Source organism: Apodemus sylvaticus, chromosome X (genome assembly GCF_947179515.1).
Source record: "Apodemus sylvaticus chromosome X, mApoSyl1.1, whole genome shotgun sequence".
NCBI classification, from domain to species: Eukaryota; Metazoa; Chordata; class Mammalia; order Rodentia; family Muridae; genus Apodemus; species Apodemus sylvaticus.
In genome coordinates this window covers 55,389,970-55,415,824 of record NC_067495.1, presented here as the reverse complement: position 1 = coordinate 55,415,824, position 25,855 = coordinate 55,389,970, and the positions used below count along the sequence as shown (strand labels likewise).

The following is a 25,855-nucleotide window of genomic DNA, read 5'->3' as shown; positions in this document are numbered from 1 at the left end:
TCTGCCACATTTTTGGCTGGAACCATGTGTACCCCTTGGTTGATGGTTCAGTCCCTGGGAGTCCTGGGACGGCTGGGTGGCCGAAATCATTGTTCTTCCCATGGGGCTGCAAATCCCTTCAGCTCCTCTGGACATAGCTGAGTAGTACTCCATTGTGTAAATGTACCACATTTTCTGTATCCGTTCCTCTGTTGGAGGACATCTGGGTTCTTTCCAGCTTCTGGCTATTATAAATAGGGCTGCTATGAACATAGTGGAGCATGTGCCCTTCTTGCATGTTGGAGAATCTTCTGGGTATATGCCCAGGAGTAGTATAGCTGAGTCCTCAAGTAGTACTATATCCGATTTTCTGAGGAACTGCCAGACTGATTTCCAAAGTGGTTGCACCATCTTGCAATCCCACCAGCAATGGAGGAGTGTTCCTCTTTCTCCACATCCTCACCAGCATCTGTTGTCTCCTGAGTTTTTGACCTTAGCCATTCTGACTGGTGTAAAGTGAAATCTCAGGGTTGTTTTGATTTGCATTTCCCTGATGACTAAGGATGTTGAACATTTCTTTAGATGCTTCTCAGCCATTTCTTTAGGTGTTTCTTGGCCAATCAGTATTCCTCAGTTGAGAAGTCTCTGTTTAGCTCTGTACCCCATTTTTACAGAGGGTTATTGGGTGGGATTTTTCTTTTTGAGGATGTGTCCACTAATAGGTTTCCTGTGCTCCAGTAGACCACCCCCATATCCATGCATACATGCATAGCACTAACTGAACTTAGTGGGTTATTTTAAAATGACATGGAGTTGTGGGGACAGTTATATTGGGGGAAATATGTAAGGAGTTGAAAATGGCAAATAGGGGATAAATCTGAGCATATTTGATGGTATTCTCAAAAATTTTAAAACTTAACTGGCACCCTCATTATGTTTTAAATCTGAATATTATCTATTATTTTTAAAGATGAACAACATTATATTTTATATACAAACTATGTTTTTAATCCACTTGTCCGGCAATAATATATACAAATAAGATTATTTGATCACATGATAGTTCTGTTTTAATATTTTAGTGGAACCATCCAACTGTTTTCCATGGTGCTTGCAGCAGTACCAATGGTGAATAAAAGCTCCAATTTCTTCACTAGTTAGTTTCTGTTTTTTTAGACATTGGGTGATATTCCACAGTGCATTTTATTTACATTCTGCAAATTGTTAGTGATATTGAACAACTTTAAATATGTTTTTTCTATTTGCATATTATCTTTTTAAAATGTATATTCAAATCGTCTATTCATTTTTAATCCCATTATGTTACTCGGTGATTGAGTTGTGGGACTTCTTTATGTATTCTATTGTTATTCAAATAAATGATTTTCCAGTGTATTTTTCCGTTCTTTACTTTGATGTTTTGCTGTGTTATTTGTCCTTTTGTGAGCAAATATGTTTCAAGTCAATATAGTAACTTTCAGTTTTTGTTGCTTGTGCTGTGGGTGTCATAACCAAAACTTGACTGTCAAACCCAATGTCCTGAAGCCTTTTCATTTTAAAGTATCATCCTTACATTGCTAGCCCATTTTCTTTATGGTATGTGATAACGGTCCATGATCATTTGCTGATGTATGTATCTGCTATCCTTGCTCTACTGAGTATCCTAACACCTTCATCAAAGATCATTTAACCACAATGTGATTAAACTTTCTGATGTTTCTTTAGTTTGCATATCTGTCTTCAAGCTAGCACCATACTGTGTTTGTCTGTTTTATGGTTCTGGAGAATTAACCTGAGGTGTTGTGTATGCTAAACCAACACACTGTACAATTCAGTTATATTCCCAGCCCTTTGATTTTGGAGACAAGAGTCTTTCAAGTCTTGAAGTTGGGATCCTCCCACAAAGGGCCTCTGAAGTACTGGGGTTTTGGGCATATGCTGCCACGCCTAATTTAGGACTGTTTTGATACTCTAGTTTTATTATACATTTTGAATTCAGGAAAGATGGTTACTCTAGTTTTGTTCATTTCTTTAGCTATTTCAGGTCCCTGGAATTTACACATGTAGTTTAGAATGCTAGTTCTCTATTTGTGCAAAATACTGTTGAAATTATATTGAATCTGTTAACTGTTTTTGCTTTGAAAGGAGAAGGAAGATATTTGGGGCGAGAAAGGGGACATGGAAAAAATAAAAGCTCAGTTTGATCAAATCATATTATATGCACATCTGAAAGTGCAACATAAATGAATCCCATTGCTGTAAAATTAATATACACTAATAAAGAACTTGACAAAACTAAACACACTTAAAATATGCTAAAATATGCTCTTTTACTCTATGAAGATGAAAATATCTCATTGGTGTATATCTTTTCTTTTAGAAATGCTTTTTAGTCTTCTTTCTTTACCTTGATTAGGACTAATCTAGATATTTCATTATTTTCATTGCACCATAAATGAATGCAACTTTTTAATATATATTAGTGTGCATTTACTGGCTGGTTTTGTGTGTCAACTTGACACAGGCTGGAGTTATCACAGAGAAAGGAGCCTCAGTTGAGGAAATGCCTCCATGAGATCCAGCTGTGGGGCATTTCACAGGGATCAAAGGGGGAGGGCCCGGTCGATTGTGGTTGGTGTCATTCTTGGGCTGATGGTCCTAGGTTCTATCAGAAAGCAAGCTTATTTCTTTCTATAAGAAGGAAAGCTTCCCTTAATTGGACTGCCTGGTTGGGCCTCAGTGGGAGAGGATGTGCTTAGTCCTGCTGGGACTGGATGTCCCAGGGTGGGGTGGTACCCAAGGAGAAGGAGAAAGGGTAATGGGGAATATGTAAGGGGGGACTGAGAGGAGAGGAGGGAGGGAGGGCTGCAATCAGGATATAAAGTGAATAAATATTTTTTAAAAAAGCAGGCTGAGCAAGCCAAAATGTGCAAGCCAGTAAGCAGCACCCCTCCATGGCCTCTGCATCAGCTCCAGTATCTAGGTTCCTGCCCTGTTTGAGGTCCTGTCCTGACTTCCTTTGATGATGTGAAAGTGTAACCCAAATAAACAAACCCTTTCCTCCCCAACTTGCTTTTTTGTCATTGTGTTTTGCTGCAACAAATAAAAACTTTAACTGAGGCAATTGGCTATGCATCTTGCAACTTTGCTTAATTTATTAGGTTTTAGGTCATCTGTTTGCTTTGTGACACAAGGTCTCTTGTAACCCAAATAGGCTGCAAAAGTCTCTCTGTAGCTGAAGACAGCCTTAGCCTTGAACTTCAAATACACCTGCCTCTACCTCCTAGTTGCTGGAATTACAATCGTGTGCCATCATGCATAGTTAATGCAGTGCTGGGAATTAAACCTAGGCTCTGTGGATGCTAGGCAAGTACTACCAAGCAGTCTACACTTGTAGCCCCCAACAGATATGTGTGTGTGTGTGTGTGTGTTTAATTTTCAATATTTTCTGCATAGTAAACAAAGAATATATCTAATAAAAATAAATAAAAAACAAATGCAAAACTGCAGAAGTTGAAATCAAAACCAAAAACATTGTAAATGATCATACATTTAGTTAAAAGTAAATAAAATAAAATATACTCTTAAAAAAAGAATCATCATGACACCTGTAAAGGAAGATATTTCTGTTTATTTCCAGTATTTTTTGATTTTGTTTGGTTTTGCCTGGTTGCCCTGATTAGGACATTTAACACCATGCTGAAGATACAGTGTTAGAGGAGGAAGCATTTTTGTCTTATTCCTGATCTTAAATAAAACAGAAATAGTTAGCTCATAAAGTTAGATGAAAGTGTTTTCTATTTTTATACTATCTAAAGAAGATTGTTCAAAATTTGCATTAATTGTTTTAATATTTAGTTACACTCTCATTTGAAGCCATTTGAGCCCATAGATTTTTCTTTAGGGAATCTTTAAATTACAAATCACATTTTAAAAAATAGTTATATATTTCTCTCAGTTGAATTTTGGTATCTGTGTTTCCCAAATTTCATCTATTTTCACTCTAAGGTATAGATTTAATGAACATTAACTTTACACATTTTTTGTTATATTTTATCTATAAAGGAGTTATGGTTATTTTTGTATCTAATTTTATTAATTTACAATTTAATTTATATTAAAATTAAGTATAAACCAGGCATTGGTGGTGCACGCCTGTAATCCCAGCACTCAGGAGGCAGAGGCAGGTGGATTTCTGAGTTCGAAGCCAATCTGGTCTACAGAGTGAGTTCCAGGACAGTCAGGGCTACACAGAGAAACCCTGTCTCGAAAAACCAAAGAAAAGTATAAATTGAATTTATTAATATAATTGATATTAAAATGAAGTATAAATATGAATAAAATTGACACTAAAATAATTTTTCTTTTTTTCTTTAATTTTTTTATTAGATATTTGCTTTGTTTACATTTCAAATGTTATCCCCATTTCTGAAATCCCCCTATCCCATCCCCGCTCCCCCTACTTACCAATCCCCCCTCCTACTTTCCTGTCCTGGTATTTCCCTATATTGGGGCATCAGCCTTCTCAAGACCAATGGCCTCCCCTCCCACTGATGTCCAACAAGGCCATCCTCTGCTGCATATGCAGCTGGAGCCATGGGTCCCTCTATGTGTACTCTTTGGTTGGTGGTTTAGTCCCTGGGAGCTCTGGGTGTACTGGTTGGTTCATATTGTTGTTCTTCCTATGGGGCTGCAAACTCCTTCAGCTCCTTGGGTCCTTTCTCTAGATCCTCCATTAGGGACCCTGAGATCAGTCCATTGGTTGGCTGTGAGTCATGGGTATTTTAATCACCCTTCTAAGAAGGACCAAAGCACCCACACTTTGGTCTTCCTTCTTCTTGAGCTTCATGGGGTCTGTGAGTTACATCTTGGGTGTTCGGAGCTTTTGGGCTAATATCAGCAAGTGCATACCATGTGTGTTCTTTTGTGATTGGGTTACCTCACTCAGGATGACATTTTCTAGTTCCATCCATTTGCCTAAGAATTTCATGATTCATTGTTTTTAATAGCTGAGTTTTCCTCTATTGTGTAAATATACCACATTTTCTGTACCCATTCCCTGTTGAGGGACATCTGGGTTCTTTCCAGTTTCTGGCTATTATAAATAAGGTGGCTATGAACATAGTGGAGCATGTGTCCTTATTACAGGTTGGAACATTTTCTGGGTATATGCCCAGGAGTGGTATAGTGGGGTCCTCAGGTAGTACTATGTCCAATTTTCTGAGGAACTGCCAGAATGATTTCCAGAGTGGTTGTACCAGTTTACAATCCCACCAGCAATGGAGGACTGTTCCTCTTTCTCCACATCCTCGCTAGCATCTGATATTACCTTACATTAATTTTGTAGATCACTTCTTGTTTTCTTTTTATGTAAAAATGTCTTAGAATTTTTTCTTTTTTCTTTCTTTTTTAATTCTTCTCTTATGTATTATATCTGGACTGCTGTTTACTATCTCTTCACTCCTCCGAACCCCTCCCATCTCCCCTCTTCCCCAGATCCACCCCCTCCATTCCATTTCAGAAAAAGGCAGGCCTTTCAGCTATATCAACCAAATATAGTATGTCATTTTGCAATAAGACTAGGCATATCGTCTCATATTAAAACTGAACAAGGTAACCCAGTAGAATGAAAAGGGTCCCAAGAGCAGGCAAAAGAACCGGAGACAGCTGCTGGTCCCACTGTTAGGAGTCCCACAAGAACACAAAGCGACACAACCATAACATATACCCAGAAGACCTAGCTCCGATCTATACAGAGTCTGTGGTTGTTGCTTCAGTCTTTGTGAGCCCGTATGAGCATTGCTTAATTTATTCTGTGGGTTTTTTGTGGTGTCCCTTGACTCCTCTGGCTCCTACAATCCTTTCTCTCCCATTTCTCCAGGATTCCCAAAGCTCCACTGAATGTTTGGCTGTGGGTCTCTGCATCTGTTCCTATCAGTCGCTGGATAAAACCTCTCTGATGACAGGCTAGACTCCTCTCTACAAGTATAGGAGAATACCACTAGCATTCATTTTACTGACTCATTTTTTCCATTTGTGTTTAGTTCTGTCCTAGGTCCCTGAGCTGTCCAGCCTCTGGTTCCTGGCCATCCAGGCAGTGCCAGATATGAGGTCCTTCTCATGGTGTGGGCCTCAAGTTGGATCAGTCATTGGTTAGCCATTCCCAGAAGTTCTGCACCACCATTACCCCAGAACATCTTTCAGGCAGGACAAATTGTAGGTCGAGGGTTTTGTGGCTGGGTTGGGGTCCTAAAACTACTCCTGGAAGCCTTGCTTGGCTATAGAAGATGGCTAGGTTCAGGCTCTGTATCTTCCATCACTAGGAGTCTTTGCTAAGGTAACTCTCATAGATTCTAGGGAGTTTCTATTGAACTAGATTTCCACATAATTCCCCAAATGCCCCCCCCAATCCAGTCCTTTCTCCCTATATTCTCTTGCTCTATTACTTCCCCTCCCTGGCACACTCAATCCCTTCTGTTCCCACCCCTTACCACCCCCAGTCCACCCACAAAACTATTCTATTTCCGCATCTCAGAAAGATTCACATGTCTCTCCCTGAGCCCACCTTGTTACTTAGCCTCTCTGGGTCTGTGAATTGTTGCATTATTATCCTTTTCTTAAGATCTAATATCCATTTATAAGTGAGTACATACCATGCCTGTCCCAGATTTCCTGGATGTTTTGTGTGAGGAATTTTTTTTTTTTAGATTTAACATGTTCTTTGTCTGATGTATCTACTTCTTCTATTGAAACTTCAATGCCTGAGACTCTCTCTTCATCTCTTGTATTCTGTTGATGATGCTTGCGCTATCTGTAGTTTCTGTTTGATTACCTAGATTTTCCATCTCCAATAAATAGTTTGTATTTTATTATTTCCACTTCTATTTCCACTTTCAAGTCTTGAGCAGTTTTATTCATTCCTTCACCTGTTTGTTTTTCTTAGCTTTCTTTAAGAGATACATTCATTTCCTCTTTAAGGACCTCTATCATCTTCATAAAGTTGTTTTTAACGTCGTTTTATTGTGCTTCACTTGCGTTGAACTAGTCAGGTCTTTCTGTAGCAGGATAGCCTGGTTCTAGTAGCAACATAGTCCCTTTGTTGGTGGTGGTTGTATTCTTACATTGGCATCTAGGCATCTGAGTTTGGGGTGATCCTAGGTCATCATGCATGTGATGGTTTCTATATTCTCGGCCCAAGGAGTGGCATTATTAGAAGGTGTAGCCCTGTTGGAGTAGATGTGGCCATGTTAGAGTAGGTGTGTCACTTGAGTGTGGGCCTTAAGACCCTCATTCTAACTGTCTGGAAGCCAGTATTCTGCCAGCAGCCTTCAGATGAAGATATAGAACTCTCAGCTCCTCCTGCACCATGCCTGCCTGGATGCCGCCATGTTCCTGCCTTGATGATAATGAACTGGACCTCTGAACCTGTAATCCAGTCCCAATTAAATGACGTCCTTAGAAGAGTTGCCATGGTCATGGTGTCTGCTCACAGCAGTAAAACCCTAACTAAGACAGTGCAGATTTCTTAGTTTGTCTTTGTTGGATGGGTGTTTTGTTCCTTGGTCTCTCTTTCCTCTCTTCTGGCTGAAGTGGCCTATAGGTGAGTAGAGGGTCTCCACCTGCATTGAGGGCTAGACTGCTGATGGCTGGGGTGGCCTCTGATTGATCAAGGGGCCCTCTGCCAGAGTTGGGGCCTGAGATATGGTGACAAGGAGGAATATAGAGCAATTGGAAGTAGTCTGAGTGGGCACTGAGTGAGAACAGTCCACTAACGGACTACCTGGAGTTCTGGAGGATGGTGTGGCCTCTGGTTCAGGAGTTGGGGACCAAGATATGGTGACAAAGAAGGGAGGGTTAGTTGGGGGTGATCTGGGCAGGCACTGAGAGAGTAGATATGCAGCCTACCTGGAGTTCTGAGTGCTGGTATGGACACTGGTGGAACAGGGGGCTTCCTCAGGAGTTGTGGCCACTTCTTGTTTTTAATATTATTGTTTTCTTACCTTTGTTTTCTTCTTTTTATTTGTTTTATATTTTTATCTATTTTCTACTTTCTTAAGATAGAAGCTTAAATCATTGGTTTTAGATCTTTTCTTTTTAACTTAATAATTTATTTCTATGAACATTTTTTTCATCACTGTTTTGTATTGTACACCCATTAAAATATTTTGACTCCATTTAAGATGTCTTCTTATATTCACAAACTCTATAGAATTATGATGTTTGGTGTTCAAGCATAGGTATATTTCCATTTGACTTTCTGTTATTATTTTTATGGCAATATAGCACACTTTATGTAGTGTGTTTTAGTGATATTAAGTGTTTATATGCATTTCTTTATGCATTTGTCTGTTGTCAGTTACTTAATGAAATAACTGGTTTGAGTAACATGAATAATAGTACAAGGAATGTAGGAATGTAGACATCTTTACAAGGTGGAGATTTTATCTCCTTTGCATATATAACCATGAATAACCATGTTTTGGATAATGACAATGATGATACAAGGAATATAAAAAGTATATAATAAACCAGTGCTAACTAGTAAGACAAGGCTTTAGCATATGTCTTCTTTCTTTCTTTGTTTTCATTGGGGATTTGAGCCTGTGCCCTAAATCAGAGCTCCCTGACTCTTTCACGTGCCTCAGCCCATGCTTCACCCGAGCTAGACCTGAGGGCTCTATATTGAGGAGTACTGAGAACTGGCTGAGAAAATGGTCAATATGTTTCTTATGTATATGTCTCCTTTATGTAAAACTCTTGAAGAAATCAGAGTTACAGAACTGCGAATGAGGCATTTTTGTGACCTCCAGACAAAGGTTAACCCAACACTGTAGCATCAATACTAATGCTACAAATATTGACATCTTTCTTATTTCAAGTTCAGATGGATATAGCCTGGGGTATTGACAAGCCTCTATCCAAAATTAACATTGAATGTTTGAAGGCATGAATAGTGGACTCCGTGTCAACATAAAATGAGCCTCTCTGCTTCTTAATTGTTTCAACTATATACAGAATCATCTTTCCTTCCTATTCTTTTTCCACTTCTTGCACATTCATCCATTAGGAGTTCTGTCCTCTTTGGCCATTCTGTGATTTTTGAAGTGACCCATTGTTCCTAAGTCTTGTTCATAATGGCACAAAAAGCTGAAAGAATTAAGAAGGCCTTCTTGCAGCTTTCCAATTCTGTGCTTTTCCTTTTGTGTTTCTTGGAACTTTGAATCTTGAAACCAGGTTCTGAAACTAGTTTCTGGTTCTACCCTGTTCTTTCAGTGAGTAAATTGTACTCATTTATCTCTTGAAATTTTGATCTTGACAAGCATCTGAACGAGCTCATATTAGAAAATAATTGTTGGTTTCTACCATTTCTGAGTTGTCTGGCAGTTATAATTGGTCATTGGAGTTCATCTTTCATAATTATTATCACATACCAAATTACTGGTATTTTTGCACACAGTGTTGTTTTATACACTTCATATTTTTACAGTTTCATCAAAGTAAGGACTATCTTTTGAAAAAATGACTTTCATCTTTCAACAAGTTATCTATTTGAAATCCTATAACTGTGCTATGACAGTTTGTACTTGCTCATATGTATATGTACATGCTCAACCCAGGGAGTGGCACAATTAGTCGGTGTGGCCCTGTTGGAGTAGGTGTGTCACTGTGGGTGTGGGCTTTAAGACTAGCAGCCTTCAAATGAAGATGTAGAACTCTCAGCTCCTCCTGCACCATGCCTGCCTGAACTTTGCCATACTCCTGCCTTAATGATAATGGACTGAATTTCTGAGCCTGTAAGCCAGCTCAAATTAAATATTGTTTTTATAAGAGTTGCCTTGGTCATGATGTCTGTTCATAGCATCTGTCTGTTCACCCTAAGACATACACTATCATTTTTTCTTGCTCCTCCCCCAAATCACAATCTTGAAGGTTCATGTACATTGTAAACATAATCAAATGAGATTATTAAATTTATCTTTGGTGATCAGTTTCATATAAGCAGGCAGTCTACCTTGTAGTCTCAGTAATCATTCTTCTGCTATTTGTTATATAAAAGTTTATTTACCACTAGAAAAATCAATTCTCTGTCCCTATAGAACTCTAGTAAAGTTGTATCCCTTTTCCAACTCCAAATAACCCACTGCTAAGATCAAGCCATCATTCAAATTGAGCCCTATTGGAATGGCCATAAAGTAAATATGCCTTTATATACACTTAGAAAATGGAATGGAAAACTCTGTCAGCACAGCTAACGTTGATGTAGGAAAATGGATTCAGGATGGGAGGCACTTTTTCATTTCAAGTCATTTGAATACTGAAATTTTTAGCTTTAAAATTTCTTATTAGTCTGTGTAAATAATACTAGACCATGGTGGGTATTAATATGACATGTAAACATGAATGCCGTCTTTCAGCATTGCGCCCAGGTTGTCTCACTTAATGAGCAGAGTTGCATTTATTTGGGCCAGAAGTATGGTGGTGTTTTGATTGTTCCTGTATGTAAATTCACTATTTAGTGCATTCATTTTTTAATGATTTAAAAATACTGGAAGAATGAATATTTTTCTAAGAAGGAGGTTAGCAGACATGCCAGCATCTCACAAAAGTGCATAGATACTTTATTATGAAATATTTAAAATATTCCCAACAGAAACATTTTGGCAATGACAAATGCAGTAGTTTGTGTTATTTACTACATGTGAGGAGAGGCAGTGACCACTGTTGTCAGTTGCTATGGTGCTGTCAATGTTAGTTTTGTGAAAACATTAATTCCTTCAATAAGGAACTAGGAGGGAAAAGGAAAAAGATCAGCAGCAGGGATGGGGGTGGGGAGCTGAAATAAGAGAGGTTAACAGTGAGGAGAACATGATCAAAATATGCTATGTGCGTGTATTAAATGTCATAATGAAGCCCATTATTTGGGTATAGTAATATGTACTAATAAAATGTAAAAATATTCTTCAATAATTACCTACCTACAGAAAAAAAGAAACTGTGAGTTTTAAAAACGTTCTGTGTTCTTATGAACTCACAGAGACTATGATAAATGCAGTTGTTCAAACCAGACAAAAGCCCAGCATTGAGAAGCAGGAATGGATACAAAGTTCAGTCCATAATCAAAAGCTATTTGCAATTGATACCTGCTGGGAAAGAGAAATTGGTTTCTCCCAGTGGAGTGTTACTGGGTGTATCAACCACACTCCAGGGTAAGCCAGGAGTGATTGGCCAACATAAAACAGATGCAGTAAGGTGTGTGTGTGTGTGTGTGTGTGTGTGTGTGTGTGTGTGTTCACACTTTTTGTTTTGGTTTATTTTAGTATTTTTCTCTTACTGTTTTTTTTAAGTTTGTTGTTTGGTTTGACTTTTATGTTTTTTAAGAGACAAAGAGAACATGAAGTTGGATAGATAGGGAGGTAGAGGACAGCTGGGAGATGAGAGGAAAATATGATAAAAATATAAATGATGGGAAAAATTAAATAAAATTTTGAAAAAGAAAAAACATAACAAAAACTTTCTGTATTCTGACTAAATTCCCTTAACAGTCCATCTCTGTTCTTCTAAGAATTATATTCACCTCTACAGGGTGGTGATGGTATGCACCTTGAATCCCAGCACCCAGGAGGCAAAAGCGGGAGGATCTCTCTGTGAGTTAGAGGACAGCCTGATCTACTCAGGGTAGCCAGAGCTATATAATGAGACCCAGTTTCAAAAATATAAACAAACAAACAAACAAACAAACGAATAAATAAGAATTATCTTCTCCTCTTAATATATTCACATCAATTGAGACCCATTCTTTGCCAACTTGTGGGTATGGTTTTCCCTTAAGATCATGGATAGTACCTTATTTCTGTTGTACTAGTGATTGCTTTCCAATGAACTGTAAATCCTTAATAGAATCATTTCAGTTAGGATATGGCATTCTCCACAAGCTAGAAATTACCTAGATGTCCCTCAACTGAAAAATGGATAAAGAAGGAATACTATTTGGCTATTAAAATCAAGGACATCATGAAATTTGCAGGCAAATGGGCTGAACTAGAAAAGATCATCCTGAGTATGGTAGCCCAGACCCCAAAGGACAAGCATGGTGTATACTCACTGAGAAGTGGATGTTAGCCATAAAATACAAAATACCCACACTCCACTCCACAGACCCAAGAAGCTAAATAAGAAGGAAGGCCCAAGGGAGGATGTTTGAATCTCACTCAGAGGGGAAATAAAATAGATATCAGAGGCAGAGAGAGGGTGGGAATTGGGTGAGAGAGGGTAATGTGGGGTGGGGTGATCTGGTACCTTTAGGGAGAGATGGAGAGAGAGGGCCAGGAGAGTGAATGGAAATTGATGGCGGGTGGAGATGGGGACATCTCTAGAATGTGCCAGAGACCTGGGATGGGGCAGGCTCCAGGAAGTCTATGAAGGTGACTCTAGTGGATACTCCTAACAGTGGGGGATATGGATCCTGAAGTGGCCACCTCCTACAGTCAGGCAGGACTCCCAGTTGAGTTGAGGGATAAGTTCACCAACCCACCCACGAAACCTTTGACCCAAAATTTGTCCTGCCTACAAGAAGTTTAGGGACAAGGATATAGCAGAGGCTGAGGGACTGGCCAACCAATGACTGCCTCAACTTGAGACCCACCCCCAGGGCAAGAACCAATCCCTGACACTACTAATGACATTCCTATACTTGTAGTCAGGAATCTATTGTAACTGTTCTCTGAGAGACTCTACCCAGCATCTGACTGAAACAGTTACAGAGACCCAAAGCTTGAGGGACTCAGAGGACATAGGAACTCCATAGAAAGGCCAACAGAGTCAACCTGGACCTTTGGGAGTTCGCAGAGATTGAACCACCAACCAAAGAGCAGGCACAGGCTGGACCTAGGCCTCCCCACACATATGTAACACATGTGCAGCTTGGTCTTCATGCGGGTTCTCCAACAATTGGAGCCTGAATCAGTTGCCTCCCCGTGGATCGCATTCCCCTAACTGGGTTGCCTTATCTGGTTTCAGCAGGAGAGGATGCCTAGCCCTGCAGTGTCAGGGTGAAGGAATACCAGGGAGGGCTTCCTCTTCTCAGAGGAGAAGGTAAGGTACGATGGGGGAGGGGTTGTGTGAGGGGAGGACTGAGAGGAAAGGGAGCTGCGATAAATAAATAAATGAGGAAAAATTAATATCTTTAAAAACATGTGGCAACCTCAACTGGTATTTGTTATGCTATTGCTATGCTTGTTCGCCTGCCTTGCTGTGGGGGTTTGAATGAAACATCACCCACCGTCTTGAGAATTTGAGTCCTCAGCTCCCTGTTGATAGAACTGTTTGGGAGGTATGGATAGTGTGAAAGTCTGTCCCTCGAGTGGGCTTTGAGGTCTCAAAGCCTTGCATCATCCCCAGTGCACCCTCTCAGCTCCGTGCTTGGTATCTGAGATACGAGCTCTCAGCAGTTCCAGCCATCCACCCTACCTGCCTGTTGCCACACTTGCACAGCCGTGGGAGACTCTCCTGGAATAGTGAGCCTAAATCAAGCCTTTCTTCTATACTTTGCCTTGGTCACGGTGTTTTAGCCAAGCAATAGAAAAGTAACTAAGGCGCTTCCCATTTCTCTCTACAATGCCGATTATCTCAGGTTCCCCACCCATCTTTACCCTTGATTTACCTTCTCTGCCTGGATCCTTTCATTTTTTCCAACCCTTGTGTTTTCTTCCTGTCCCCTGTCATTCTGTCTCCTCCTACCGTCTGCTAATGTCTACTGCTGTGTGGAGCACACAGCCCTCTATCAGACTTGTCACAATTGAGAGAAACGAAGGTGCTAACCTTGCAGTTTTACTAATGACTAATGACTAATGACTTAATGTAACAAGTCAATATGGGCAAGGAAGGTGGCTCTGGTCAAATGCCACTAACTTCACTTTTATGAGGAGTAAGGAAAAAAATCACAATACAGACAAAATTACTCAGAATACAGAGGCTGTAAAGGGAAAGGAAAAAAGTTTAAAGTCCCTGGAGAAGGGAAACTGATGACATAGATTAAGGATGGAAATATTAGTAATGAGGAGTCAGATGAAAGCAGGGATTGAATATTCAGGTTTCCAGACTCGCTGGTGAGATGAAACGGTGCTGGGATGAGGTCTTGCATTTGGATTGACATCACTGTGCTGGGTTATTTGCAACAATATCCTTGGATTTATATTTTTAGCAGCAGGCATACAGATTTCATTTATAAATCCATGTTAAAGGCCAACAAAAATATTGCTCTGTCACAGAGATGCTGACAATGACTCATTTCAATATTAACATTCATGGCATTTGAATAAAGTAACAGCGAGGGAAGGAAATGAAGAAACCAGGGGGTCAAGGTTCTGTACAAATTGTACTGACCAGGTTAAAAGCTCTGACTTTGATTATGACTGTAATTCAAAGAAATGGGAGAGACACGTTGGAGAGGAGGGATGACTTGATAGGTACTTTCTAATTAGTTTAGGGACAGTGGAGAGCAGTCCCTTATTGGAAGCAGGGAAAAGATCTGAAGCAGGGAGACCACGTAGTCAGTACACTGGAAAGATGAAGCAGGTGTGACAGGAAAAGCTATTGGGACACAGTGAGGTACCACATTCAGGACGTGACGTTTCATACTCTAGGAAAGGACGGAGAGGGGGCAGTGAGGGATGACTCAGAGGTTTCTGACTCAAGAATCAGAATACATATTAGTAGTGTTCACTGAGGTGACAATCAACTGGAAGAATACACGATGTTTGCTGGAAGAATAAATTACCAGAGGACATTTTAAGACGTTGATTTGCAGAGAACTGAGAGCTAGCCACCTGGAGAGGGGAGGTGGGCAGCAGGATACGAGTCCATAAGGTATAGGCTGGGTAGTGACTGAATATACAGACACGGAAGCAGACAAAATATAAAATGGCACCTCAGACCTCCTTTCCCGAGTCTGATCACGTCCCACTGCAGACACTTTACAGAGGAAGTGCTGAGGAAAAACAGGCAGCTGACAGGGGAGGTTGCTATGCAACAGATGAGGGAAGTCATCCAGCCTGGCAGAATTGATGTTGGCCCTTGGGGACAAAATGCTGCAGCTTCCTAGCATTCGCTTCCTTTCATAGGCAGGCTCCTCGCAGGAGCTGACGCCACAATAAATGGGAAACGCGCTGAAAATCTGCCTGGGATCTGGGAAACAAACAAACGTGTGGGCTTGGTTTGAGTCACTTCGCATCTGTTTGCCGTTTTTCTGCGTTTGTTTCTCCAGCCATCGTGGAAGCACAGCTGGCTGTGTGTCCCTGGACAGGACCCTCTTTCTGGGACTCCTATCTTGTGTAGTGAGTAAACCAGGCGCAGAGACTGGAAGAGGAGCACACTGTCTTTGACAGATAAGCCAGGCATTGTGTCCCTGAGACTTTGAAGCCCAGCCAGCTCTTTTCTGTGGCTGCCTCAGGCACATGAGATGAACGAAGCATAGATAAATAATTACTCTGAGTCAGAGATGGCCATGGCAGACATAACCACCTGATGATTCTGGCAGCTTTAGGAAGCACCCGGAAGTCCTAAGAGGCAGCGTGACAGTCTTGCTCCTAGGACAGATGCCTATCAGTGGGAGCAGACTGGGTCCCAAAGGGAGAGTCTCACATCCAGACAGGGCCACACACATCTCAGAGCCTGAGCTTAGCCCTCCTGAAGCATAAATCTCATTTACTTGGGTGTATGTTTGGGTAAGGGAGGTCTGTTGCTTCAGTACAGTAGTGTGGGTATCTTAGTTCACAGACCAGCCTTAGTAAAACATGGGAATAACAGTCAGAAAGACCCAGTCTTACCTTTGATCTTTTCTGCATACTGGTTCAGTGGCCTTTTGGTTCATAAAGTGTATTTGTGCCTCGGTTTCTTAGTGTACAAAAGGCTAGTGCTGATGTCTCACTTTTGGGGCTTCTCTGAGAGAGCAACAAACCCCAGTACAGATTAACCTGTAATATACAAGTTGCACCTTTCCCCCTCCCCCTTCTTCCTCCAACATCACAAAATGAGTCTACGGCTGGCTTCATGCAACAGCAGAGATGATATGAGTGATTTGTGAGCGGGGTATTCATTCAGTTAGTGGTCAGAGGTACCTATCCTCATTAATAATAAGCTAGCTTTCTTTCTTTCTTTCTTTCTTTCTTTCTTTCTTTCTTTCTTTCTTTCTTTCTTTCTTTCTTTCTTTCTTTCTTTTACTTTCCTTATCTCAAACCTAGAGCTGATGAGAATCAGAGCAGGTATTTAATGTGGAGTTTGTTCCGTCTGGTTAAAAGCTCTCTGGGAGGTAAAGGCCGCTGGCTTCTGAAACGGGCTCTCCCTGCCCTGGAGTCACCTCGTCTCAGGACACGAGCACTTGGCACAGGGTCAGCTTCAGCAGGCTCATCCTGGCAGCCAGACTCGTACACCAGTAGCCGATGTTTTCACATAAGCTCGGTTTGGTAGCTGTGCTGATTTGTGTGCACCTTTTAGCCTGATAGAGAAAACTAGCCATGGAGAAGTCGGAGGCCTCGGCCTTCAACCGAAAGGAACTGGCCACTCATTGTGGTGGCGGCTTGAATTCCAGAGTGTGGATTCTCTATACACACAACTGGTTTAGGGAATTTCCGGTTCCACATCTCATTCTGCTAATCAATAGGCAGATCAGCAGACTCTTGGAGGATGACTGCTTCAGAAAATGTGACATGTCATTCTGCTGCCTGGACACGATAATGGTCACTGTTATTTGTCAACTTGACAGAATCTATAATCACCTGGCATAGGGGCCGCTGGGCAAGAATGTGGGGATTATCTTAATTGCATTAATTGAGATAGAAAAAAAATGGTCTAGTGTGGGTGGTACATTCCCCGACTTAGATCCAGGACTATATAAAATGGAGAAAGTAAGTTCCACAGTACCAGGCACGCAGTCATTCTGTGTTCCCGACTATGGATGTGATGTGAGCCTATTCTTCATGTTCCTACCACCGTGCCTTCATTGCTGTGATGCACTGTACCCATCAACTGGGGACAAAAATAAACCTTTTCTTTCTTAAGTCATTGTTCCGAGAGTATTTTATCTCAGCAACCAGACAGGAGAGTAAAATGTCTGCCACAGATTCTTCGAAGACCATTCCTATTTCTGTGAATATTCTATTCTAACAGCGATGGCAGGGTCACTCCTTAGGTTTAACATCAGCAGGCTTAATTTCGCTCTATGACAGGCTTGCTACTTTAAGTAGAGAGACTGGCCCCAGGTTTCCCACATACAGTGATACAATTCCTTGGCTTACCTCTAAGCATGCTTCATTTTGTACCTTAACTAAAAAATTTTCCCTCACTTTCAATATAACACATGCTGTTAGAAAATACAGTTTTGTCAGGCATTGGTGACACCTGCTTTATAATTGTAGCATCCAGAAGGTAGAGGCAGGCAGATCTCTGTGAGTTCAAGGTTGGTCTGGTCTACAGAATTCTAGGACAGCCAGAACTGCATAAAGTGACCCTGTCTTAAAAAAGGAATACAGTTTTATAGTAGTAAAACAGTGTTTTACATGTGAGTTCACATTTTATATAACACAATTAAGAAATTCCACATTTTTGGAATAGCCTTGACCTCTTTGACACAGAAAAGGACATCTTGAACAGAACACCAGTAGCACAAGCACTAAGACTGACAATTAATAAATGGGACCTCATGACCCTGAATGGCTTCCGGAAGGCAAAGGCAAAGGGCACTGTCAATACAACAAAACAACAGCCAGAATGGGAACATTTTTCCACCCACTCCACATTCAACACAATATCCAAAACATAAAAAGTCAAGAAATTAGATATCAAAAAAGCAAATAATATAAAAATGGGGCTACAGTGTAATGAAAGAATTCTTGATAGAAGAAACTCAAATGGCTGAGTAACACAGAAATGGTCAACATCTTTAGTAATCAAGAAAATGCAAATCAAAGCTACTTTCAGATTTCCTCTTACACCTGTCAAAATGTCTACAATCACAGCTCCTACTGTCAAGTATGTAGAAGTAAGGGCAGCATTTGTCCATTGCTGGTGGGGTGCAAAATTGTCCAGCCACTATGGAAATCAGTGTAGCAGTTCCTCAGAAAGTTGGGAATCGACCTACCGCAAGATCCAGCTGTACCACTCTTGATGTATATTCAAAGAATGGTCCATTCTCCCACAAGGCTACTTGTGCAACCGTGTTCATTGCCACTCTATTCATAATGACCAGTATCTGGAAACAACCTAAATGCCCATCAGCAGAAGGATAGATAAAGAAAATGTGATGTATTTACACAATGGATGGATCTTGGAGGGTGGGTCATCCTGAGTAAGGTATCCCAGACCCAGAAAGACAAATATAGTATACATTCACTTATAAGTGGATATTAGCCATTAAGTCAATGATAACCAAGCTACAGTCTTTAGAATCACAGAGATCAGGTATAGAGCAAGGGACTTCGGGGAGAGATAGATCTAGTTAGGAAAGGGAAATAGAGTAGATAGATACGGATGGATGGGCAGAGCTGGAATAGGAGGATAAAGTGGGAAGGAGATAAGTAGTCCTGGAAGGAATATGGGAGAGTCAGCTGAAACTAAGGGCCATTTGAGAGGTAGATTGTAAACCTAGCACACTAGAAACTTCCTGAAATATATACACATATGAAAGTGATCCCAATGAATTTGTCAAATAATGGGGAGACAGGGCCCTGATGGACCATCTCTTGTCAACAAACATAGCTTCCAGTACCATGATTCAGTTGCATCAAATTTAGGTGTTGACCAAAGGGACCCCATGGGAATCCCCAAACAATGCAGGCTGCTGTCAGGGCCATACGTTGCTCTCCACAGACTAACAGCAAGGCCCCAATGCTGAGCAACTTCTACACAGCCCCCTGAGCATGGAGAGGTCAACCTGGTGCCTGTGCAGAAACTTCCCCACTACATTCTGGCATATTTGTTACATGAAGATATTCTCCCAAAAGAGAAACACAAATACCAGGCCAGCCACAAAACCTTTGATCTGCAATGGTGTTCTGTCTGCAAGATAAGCTAGGACACCAGTGGTAAACATAAAATAAAATAAAATAACTTGTGAGAGTAACCAACCAATATCTGATTTGACTTAAGACCCCCCTCCACGAGATAGAACCCATAGCCAACACTGCTTAGGTGACCAAGAACCTGAGACTAGATAGCTCAGGAACCTAGGGTAAAACTGAACACTCTACTAGAATAAAGGAAGAGGGAAAGTAATGATGAAATGGTTCCTAATGACATTCTGCTACACTCATAGGTCAGGGCCTTGCTCAGCCATCATCAAAGAAACTCTTCCTGCAGCAGATGGGAAGAAATACAGAGACCAACAGCCACACATTCAGAGTGAGAGACCTTGGAACACTCTGCCCTAAATGGAATATTTCCATCAAATCCCTTAGGACTCAGGGAACCCTGTGGAAGGGGTGGAAGAAAGGGATGGAAGAGCCAGAGGGGATGGAGGACATGAGGAGAACAAGACCCTCGAAATCAACTTGAGCAAAGATCATGGGAACTTACGAAGGCTGAGTCATCAAACACAGGGCCTGCATCAGCTTGCATCAGCTCCTCTGCATATATATTATGGCTTCCAGTTTAGTGTTTTCATAAGATTCCTAAATGTGCAAAGGAATAGGTCTCTGGTCTCTGTGCCTTCTCTTAGGCTCTTTTCCTTTTGTTGGTTTGTCTTATCCAACTTCAATATGATAGTTTTTATTTTATCTTATCATATGAATTTTTAAATATTTTTAAAATGAATGAAAGAATGCATGCATGAATGAAAACTTAGCCACCATGGTGAAGGTTAACAACTGCACTGTCACTCATACCTGCTGGGAGAGGGAATAACACTGGGTGTATCAACAACTCCAGGGGAGGCCTAATATTCGGGAAAAGTTGAACAATATATCATATATTCCATAGCCTGTTTGTGTGTGTCCTTTTATGTGGCTACAGTTTGGTGGCGCTTCTGTTGTTGTTGCTCCTGCTGCTGCTGCTGCTGTTATTTGGGGGGGGGGGTGTTTTCTTGGTTTTGTGGGAGATCTCTTACTGGGTTTTGGTTTGTGTTTTTGTTTTTGTCTTTTATTTGTTTGGGTTTTTGGTTTTGTTTTGTTTTTTAAAAAGAAAAACCTTAAAGTTGGGTAGGGAAGGATGGAAGAGAATCTGAAGGGAGTTGGTGAAGGAAAGAATAGGATCCAAATATATTTAAACTTAGCCGGACACTGGTGGCATGTGACTTTAATCCCAGAACTCAAAAGGCAGAGGCAGAGGGATCTCTGTGAGTTCAAGGCCAGCCTGGTCTACAGAGTGAGTTCTAGGATAGCCAGGGCTACACAGAGAATCCTTGCCTCAAAAACCAAAAATATAATATAACATAACAATATAATAAATATAATTGTTTTAAATAATGGAAAAGAAAAGAAAAAGAAATCCCACATTTCAATGTTTAAATATTTTCCAGTTTTTATATTCTATATAAAATGTAAATATGCTTGATTTTACATATTACAGCAAATCTTGGCTAATTTTCTTAGAGCTAATTCCTTAATAATCAATTGTTGATATGTGCTTATATAAGCATTCAGAAGCCCTCTAGGTATTTTTCTGTAGAATTATGTACTTAAAATTTGCTTAGATTTTAAAAGTAGATAAGTTAATAAGCCTCTTTTCTAAAATGCCTTCACTTTCTTTTAATTATAAATATAGCTTGCCTAGGAAATTGGAAAACACATAAGCGATGAAGAACAAAATTAATCAGGCTTCCCTATCTCGGCAACATAATGACTATTGTCCTTTTAAATAGTATGTTTTATTTATTTCCCTTTGACTCCTTTCTTTCACATTCTACATATAACTAATCTGTCAGGTAAGTAATTTATGCTCTATGTTTGAAATATATTTAAAATGTGACCACTTCTTGACAGTTTTATGACTATATCTCTAGTTGTAAAGACTGTCATTGCCAAAATACATGACAAAGGGGAGATAGAACCTGTGGAGACCACCTCCAGTAGGTAGGTATGGCCCCCAGTTGTGGGACGGGGTCACCCACACAGCTCAAAAATTTTAACCCAGAATTGTCCCTGTCCAAAGGAAAAACAGAGACAAAAATGGAGGAAAGGGCATCCAGAGACTGCCCCACCTGGGGACCCATCCCATCTGCAGACACCAAACCCAGACACTATTGCTGATACCAATAAGTGCTTGCTGACAGGAGCCTGGTATAGCTGTCCTCTGAGAGGCTCTGCCAGTGCCTGACCAATACAGATCCAGATACAGCATACTATTGGACTGAGCCCAGGGACCCCAATGGAAGAGCTAGAGGAAGGAGCTGAAGGGGGTTGCTACCCCATTCTAAGAACAATATCAACTAACTGGACCACCCATATCTCCCAGGAACCAAGCCACCAACCAAACAGTACACATGGAGAGACCCATGGCTCCAGCTGCATATGTAGCAGAGGATGGCCTTATCTAACTTCAATGTGAGGGGAGGGAGGCTTGATGCCCCAGCCCAGGGGCATGCTAGAGGGGGGAGGGAGAGGGGGTGAGTGGATGGAGAATCACCCTCATAGAAGAGAAGGGGAGGGGAGATGGGGATGGGATGGGGGGGTTGTGGAGAGGTAACCTGGAAGGGGGATTTCATTTGAAATGTAAACAAAGTGACAAATAAAAAAATAAACATTAGCATTGCTCGGGTAAACCATTACAATTAATTTCTCATTTGTATCAACATTTTCACCTTGCCCCAGACAATCAAGTTGTACCACATCCGGAGAGATCACGTCATTGCACTGCACACAGAATTACTTCTGACCCAGGAACCTGTTTCTCCACTAAAAAAGTGCAGCAGTGGACCCATAATCATAGGATTCACTGGTCTTACCTGAAGCAGCTGGCTTGATAGGATGGTGAAATGGTCTTTTAAAGACACAGCTAAGAATCACATCCAAAAATGAAAAGGATAGAAATAGCCTGGAAGGCTGGAGCAGGGATCGCAAGAGGGCTGTATATGCTTTGAATCAGCGTCCAATTAAATAGTCATGTTTCTCCTATAGTTAGGATTCCCAGGTTCAGGAACCAGGGCGTGGAAATGAGAATGGTAGCACTCATCCCTAGAGACCCACTAGGGAAATGTTTGCTTCCTGTTCCAGTGACCTTGTGTTCTACAAGGTTTGTTTCTAGGAGGAAGGATGCTTCTGCCAGGAGGCACAATAAACCTTCCATCAAGCTAGAAGCTAGGACTTCCTTCTGGCCACTTTAGATTTTGAAGTCAGCTGAATACTGAGTCCTGCTGGTTAGCATGAGGAATTGACCCAGATTACTAGAGAGAGAAATTAGACTACTTATCCACAATAGAAGCAGGGAAGAATATTTCTGAAATGCAGGAGTTCCTGACCAGTATGTTCCAAAACTAACTTTGGGTAAGAAAGAGTTTATTTGGCTTACAGGTTACAGTCCATCAATAAAGAGAGCCAAGTCAAGAATTCAAGGCATCAACCTAAGCAGAGGCTGCAGAGAAATGCTGCTTACTGGCTTGCTTCCATTGGCTTGTTCCACTTGCTTTGTTTGTTATATAACCCAGGACCAACTGCCCAGTTGGTGGTGCAGCTCACAGTGGGCTGGGCTCTTGTGTATCAATCAATAACTAAGAGAATTCCCCATAAACATCCCTGCAGGCCAATCTGATGGAATCCATCTCATAGTCAAGGTTCCCTCTTCCCAGATTACTCTAGTTCATGTCAAGGTGACAAAAACTAACCAGCACAGGGCATATATTGGTATTACTATATCCTGTGTTTAACGTTTATAACAGCCCATTCAAGCAAAATGATTAATTCCCTTCAGGAATGAGGGTATAGGTCACCTCCCCCAAGTAAAGAACAAGTTCTGGATTAAGATAAAGGAAATACAGAATGGGTAAAAGGAGATAGTTGTAAATATCAGCTAAGGCCTTGTTACTAGCTATAGAACTGAGGATTGTAATTGACAATGCTTTAGTCCTACTTAAGAATATGCTTGTTAAGCATATTAAATAGATATTTGTGTTTTCTTCTATTTTTTTATCATGTCATAGTTTCCAGCACCAGCTTGGGATTACTGTGATACCCAGCCGTGCAGCCTGTGTTCTCAGTCTCACCGGTGTGAGACAGCCACTGCAGCACTACTCTGATTACTGAGACACCAAGTCCCAAGGATCTCAAAACTACCAGGTTCTCCGCCTCTCCGAGGGATTCAGTTGCTGTTACTATTTCAAAGTAAATTAAATTATTTATATATATATATATATATATATATACATATATATATATGTACTTATATATATATATGTATATATATATATGTATATATATATATTCTTCCCATATATTCTTATTCTTTCTAATATATATGGCTATATTGTGATGTCTTCTATTTTGTCGTATAATGTAATATAGATTATGATAATATTAGTTTTGAGCACCAGCTTGGGATTATTGTAGCACCCAGTCTTGTAGACTGTGCTCTCAACTACTAGTCTCCCTCTCTCTCTCTCTCTCTCTCTCTCTCTCTCTCTCTCTCTCTCTGTGTGTGTGTGTGTATACATATATATGAATATATATATACATGCACATATATCTCATATTGATTCTATTCCTCTAGAGTACCCCAACTAATATACTTCTCTCACAATCCTTCCACATTTCTTGTAAAACTCTATGTAGTATCAGTTCTTATATTGGCTCATAAAATAAAAAAATGATCCGTTAACACATGCCTGGCTTCACGCCTGCAGTCTCATTGGCTTCCCTATAGACATTTAAATATATCCATCATATTTTCACCTTGGGTGTTTGCTCCACTGCTTCCAGTGCCAAGAATATTCTCCTTTAAAAATATATATATATGAAATGCTTCGCGAATTTGCATGTCATCCTTGCGCTGGGGCCATGCTAATCTCCCTATCCTTCCAATTCTAGTATATGTGTTGCCGAAGTGAGCACAAGAATAGTCTCTTTTGTTGTTGCTGTTGCTGCTGCTGCTACTGCTGCTGCCGTTGTTGCTGTTGCTGTTATTTTCAAGACAGGGATACTCTGTGTAGGAACTTGTCTGTCTTGGAACTTGCTCTGTAGACCAGGCTTGCCTCAAACTCACAGAGATGCTCCTGCCTCTGCCTTCTGAGTGCTGGGATTAAAGGTGTGCATGCTTTACCGGGACAACTAAGAATACTCTCTATAATATAGCTGCATAATCAATCCCCCTGTTGTGAAGCATTTACTCAAGTGAGCGCCCCCATACTAATCTAATTCTCTTTGTTCTGTTCTATTTTTCCCTTAGAACTTTTATTTAGAAATGTATTATATGCTTCAGTTCCTTTTTATGTTGCTTGTTTATAGAACATTTTCCCCACTAGAAAATAGGAGCCAAAAGAGAAACAAAGTATTTGGATGTTTTGCTTGTTTCTAAAAGACATTAAAGACCTAGCACAGAGATGATGAATTCGGCCTTAACTTTTTTTTTCTTGCACCTCCCAATATTTTTTTCTCTGTATATTTAGCAACTTGACTATGATATGCCATGGGAGGGTCTCTTCTTTTTTGGTCTGTTTAGTTGGGGTTCTGTATGTTTCTTGTGTGTATGGTTGTGTCTTTTCATAGTTTGAGGCACTTTCTTCCAGAGCCCTGTTAAAGATCCCATGTCATTGTCTTGGAATTCTTCTCCCTTTTCTAGGTCTATAATTCAAATATTTGATATATTGATGGTGTCCCACATTTCCAGTGTGTTCCTAGTCTGTCCTTTTAAATGTTTTCTCTTTCTTTTCTTCTCTTCATTTTTCCTTTCTGAAGTCTTGATATTCTACCTTCTGTTTGATTCTTTCTGCTTATAAGGCTTTTGCCTGAGTTTTCTAATTGAAATATTGAGTTTTTAAATTCCATTTTAACTTCAGCTTGTGTTCTCTTCAATATTTTTCTCTCTTTTTAATTCAGTTTTCAAGTTCTCCATTATCATTGTATCAATGTATATTTGTATTTTCTTTGGCATCACTCAAGCATTTATTGTTGTTGTTTTTGTTGTTGTTGTGTGTTCAATGAATTGTTTGTTCGTGAATTCTTTAAATTCCTTGAATTATTTGATAAATTTTTAATTGATCTCTTAAATTCTGTGTCCTGGGGTTCGTCTAGTTAGTTCTCCTTAGAGAACATCTCCATGGGACTAGTGAGTTTGATGGGAGGCACACTGTTTCAGCATTTTATGTTGTTTTTGTTTTTTGCTGTTTTGAGCAGGCCATGTAGAATTCCTTCTTTGGTTGTGTCTCTGATGTAATAATCTGGTCTTCCATAGATCAAGCCAGTGCAGGAGATGTGCACCCTGCGCTAAGCCAGGTAAAGCAGGCAGATGGGCTGTTTAATCGGATCATGGAAAGGTGGCTCCTAAACTGTAGTTTAGAGCTAGCCCAGGAAACACGGTGTCACGAAAGAAGAGAGCTCATGGCCACAGGTCTAGAATTAGGATTGTGTTCACATACTACAAAGGTTGGGGTAAGCATAAGGCTAATGAAGAAGTGACCTCCGCAGGAAAGGAGCTTCTCACACAGAGGGCTGCAGATCTAGGCTTGTGAGTTGACAGATGGCTGAGGGCTGGAGCAAAGTTCCAAGTGAAGGAGCAACGTAGGAAAAGTGGCTTGTGGGCACAGGGTTTGTGGACCCTGGGTCTCTCTCTCTCTCTCTCTCTCTCTCTCTCTCTCTCTCTCTCTTCTTCTTCTTCTTCTTCTTCTTCTTCTTCTTCTTCTTCTTCTTCTTCTTCCTTCTTTCCTTCCTTTCTTTATTTCTAATTTTCTTTTTTCTCACTT

At 40.5% G+C, this 25,855-nt stretch overlaps 1 non-coding gene across 1 annotated transcript; it reads right to left on the bottom strand.

Moving 5' to 3' along the window:
* Nucleotides 1-23,904: 23,904 nt before the first annotated feature.
* LOC127675856 (U6 spliceosomal RNA) lies at nucleotides 23,905-24,008 on the bottom strand. Its single transcript, XR_007975545.1, has one exon. It is a non-coding gene; the product is annotated as a U6 spliceosomal RNA (small nuclear RNA).
* Nucleotides 24,009-25,855: the final 1,847 nt, after the last annotated feature.